This window comes from Misgurnus anguillicaudatus, chromosome 19 (assembly GCF_027580225.2).
Source record: "Misgurnus anguillicaudatus chromosome 19, ASM2758022v2, whole genome shotgun sequence".
Lineage (NCBI taxonomy): Eukaryota > Metazoa > Chordata > Actinopteri > Cypriniformes > Cobitidae > Misgurnus > Misgurnus anguillicaudatus.
Window position 1 is genome coordinate 47931751 of NC_073355.2, and position 4303 is coordinate 47936053.

Consider the following 4303-nt stretch of genomic DNA (forward strand, 5'->3'; position numbering starts at 1 on the left):
ACACTGGCTATGTTTACATGCATAAAATTTTGTCAATCCGATTGAATTTAATATTATTGAAGGTTACGACGATACAGTTTACATGCACCCTAAAGATTGCAATCTGATTAAAATGTTGGTTTACATGTACATTCTATAGAATCCGAACCAAACGTCTGGCAAGCGCACAGCCAGGGTTGCCAGATTCACGTATCAGAGCCATCCCAAATGGACATTCAAAATTAGCCCAAAAGCATCTCAATGACTATTCACATCCCAAATACTAATAAATAATGAACGAAATACTTTCATCTTGAACCCGCAGGAAATAAACAACTGGTGGAAACAGTTTAAACAGTAGCTCAAATCTAAACTCGGAAAAAAAGTAGAGGACTTGGCAACGCCTCGCTGCGGACAGCATCTCTCGTCGAGTTCATGCTTTTTCTCTGGATAAAGGTCAAAAACCGAGTTGAAGAAAGTTGTTCTTAAGTTGTGTTCAGATATAGGTGTTGAAAACACACTTTTCAAAAGTCACAATGCTATTTTATTGCTTTAAGTAGCCTAATGTTTTAAAAGTACACATAAACGCAGCAGAATGTACATCACGTGACACCAGTAATCTACCTTAAAGGCGCTTTAAGCAAATCTGTGTGACGTTACTTTTTGTTGATGTTGAACATCAAACAAACGGAGCGTAGCTAGCTCCTCCCCTCCCTTCCGTGCTTTCATGAACACGCCCATCCCCCACCCCCTAATCCTCTTGTTGTTTATTGGCTGGAACACTTTGTTATCATTTCTGGTGCTAGGTTTGCCCACTGTTTTGGCAACAATTTTTTTTTTTTTTTTTTTGCAGTTTGTGGAGCTTAGGATGTCTACAGAGATCGCGTTTTTTTACAGTTTGATCAGCGGACAGGCAGCAAGCAGATAGTGAGGAGATGTTTGCTGTATTTAACAAAAAATGTTTTATGGTCTAAAACAGTGCTTTAAGTGGGCCGGTATGTGCCGATACTCAGTACCACCACTTCCAGATATAGCTCTTGAGCATACCACCACCTCTCCGCTGCCCAGTGCTTTTAGAGTTCCGATACGCTCATTTGCACAGCTGTTTATATCACAGGTTTTAATCCTTTGGCTGCCCTGCCGCTTTTCAGAGCACCCTTATGCTAGCTTCCTAATTCTTCCCACAGAGAATTCAAGGGCTGCAACCTTATAAGGTTTTAATTCTTTATTTTAGAATATCCAGCCGTTATATGCAGCAGTGCAGGCGCGCAATGAATCTTGAGATAGCCTCGGCTGTTAAGGATTTATTCGTTCGATGCGTAACTGTGATGCAATCTGTCTTAAAATACGTCCTTGAAAGGTTGCAGCCTTTGAATAGGGACACAGCTAATGTGATGATGAGTTTCTCAGCTCTCATCCCCATTAAAAGCCAGTTGCGCTGGCGCTATGTCTAATCCCTATTTAGACGACGGACTTTGTAAACTGAAAACTAAGAGGAGGAAGAAGATCCCCAGTTTAAGATTAATATTAAATAATTGTGTTGTTTTTCACTTGTATTGAAATTGTTTTTTTTTATTAAAACCTTTAAAACCCATTTTCTTTTAGTCATGGAAGTAAAAGCAGGCTTTAAAATGCTTTAAATGTATGGCTATCCAATATCATATCTAAGAAAAGTTTGTACTCTATCTCCTGTTTGTTACAAATGAAGTATTTTTAAAGAATTTACAAACGGCTCTTCGCACGTTTCAGCACTTGGACAGCGTCACAAGTTTTTTTAAGCATTACTTAAAATTGTTTGTCATCTTACCATATCCACAGGTACAGAGTCATCATATACAATAAATCCGTGAGGTAGCATTAAAAACATTTAAAAACAGATGCATTTGTTTAAAGCAAAGCATTTATTTACTTACCAGGCTACAGGTGAAGCAGCTCTTTGCGCCTTCTAACGTCTCATAATTAGTCCTCATTTATGTCCAAGAGACTCAATAATAATCTTTTACATTTCAATCCTTTAACCTTTCATATTTGACGTGATAAGCAAACCTGCGTTGTCGTCCCGTTTATAGGCGCATATTACTAATGCGCTCTTTAAATAACAAAAAACATATTGCTATTGACTTTAGAGCAGGTTTAAGTTGGTCAATGGCGTAGTCTATTTTAGTTGCCTCAAAATAGCAACGCGCCAACAATGTGCCTGAACACACCTCGTTTTAGACCAGAACGCCCATGGGCACAAAAAGGGGCACAAATGCATTGGCTATTTAAACAACATGGCGCTAAACGTGAAAATGATAATTGCGCAGGGTCGAAACTAGCTAAAGACACTGGCGTCGCACATTGCGCTGCATTGCACCGGGTGTAAGATAGAGCCCAATGGTCTTGGTGTCATTTTAAAGTTTTTTTCAAGCTAGTTTTAGCATTTAACCATGTTGAAAATTTTACTCGCATACCTACCTTTTGCACATTTTATTTATGTTCAATAGCTCTTTCTACAGTAGCTCTTTCTAAGGGTATTTTTTTAAAATCCTTTTGCACATTTTATTTATGTTCAGTAGCTTTTTCGAGCTCAAGCAAATCCACAAACTAATAAAAATATGTATTATTTTTTACAAGGTCGTCTGTTGACTGCTTTATATAAAACCCCTTCAATAGTTGTTGTTACCTCAGATAGGATTTGAGTCAGCAAAATAAATAAATAAATAAATAAAAATAAGAGTACCGGCACCTCTTTTGGGCCACTTAAAGCACTGGTCTAAAACGCGTGAATTCGCTTAGAGCACCTTTAATAATGTACATGTAAACGAACATTTTAATCAGATGGCAATGTTTAGGATGCATGTAAACTGTATCGTCATAACCTTCAATCATATTAAATTCAATCGGATTGACAAAATGTTGTGCAGGTAAACATAACCAATACGATCCAAATTTGCATCCGACCGCCCTCAATCGTATTGATTAAGGTGTTTTTCAATACAATTGAGCCATCAATATGATTACAAACAAGTTATTTGGTTGCATGTAAACGTACCTACTGTAAATGCGCATCAGAATCTTAATTGCTCCAGCGTGGTTAGACACAGACGTTACACACAATCAGGACATGTCAAGCGATCTCTTACAAACCAATAGTGATACATAGTACAAAAATGTTTTACTTACATAAGATTGCTGCACCATTCCTGTGGCTGGTTTACAAATGAATCCTCGGTACAATGAAGGGAACAAACATTAATGTTTTACCCACGTGAGCTGGAACTTCTTTAAAAATAATTTCTACCACGCATTCCTATTATCAGACTCCAAGGGAAGGTTATGCAGCAACTGTAATCTTCCACAACCAGGCACTGCACAATTTTTGCAGTCTTCAACGACATGTTTGTTGCTTGGACGCTCTATTCAGTTTGCCTCGTGACACTTCCCTATTGTCATGTGCGAACCAGTGGCCGAGGCTACAAAAGTAGTCATTGCCATTCCTCTGCGGAGGAGGCCTTTAACTGCTCAGTTACATCATAGAGCCACACATTCCAAGACCTGGCACTTGCCGGGCTTGGTGTCAAAAACAGTTGATATTTCAGTGACAAGGATGTTTTCAGTTTGAAACTTACAGGATGTTCATTTAAGGACCTCATATATAACAAAATTCCTTAATTCACCGCACCTTTAGGCATTAAAATACACCACACACAAATACTGATTAAAATTCCCTATGAAATATGTCTTTAGTAGAGAAGTGAAATGAAGTGAATCTCAGAAGTGTAAACTCTACAAGAACATCAGTGAAGAGCAGACATTGCAAATCTATGACTGCTTAACACTAATACATCCAGGTTGACTCAAGACATCAAAGGCAACCAACTAGCATTGTGTAGTCTGTGACTGGCTGTGAGATGCACCATCATTCATGTAAAATAATGTTCTGAGCTTAGTACAAATCTAAAAAAGAAATTGTGGCATGAAGTTGAATACCACTGATAATAATATTGTCTGTTTCATAAAAGCCACACTCTACAAGGCACTTAGAATGGACGTAAACATGTCCAGGCAATACAGTTGTAGTTAATAGTATAAGTGACACACTTTGTTGTCGTGATGGTTTAAATCTTGTAAACCTGGTAATATTTGCATATCTGATGATATATTAACAAGCACTGTTTAGGGGGTTTCTTAAGAAAGTTTGTTGATTTTAGCATGAAATTCTCTAGTTGATGTTTATGCACATATAATGAAAACAATTAAAAAGGTGCAAGGTATTTGGTTATTTATAGACAAGTTGTAAGAATTTAAACGTAAAAAAGGAATTGGCAGTCAATGTATGAAA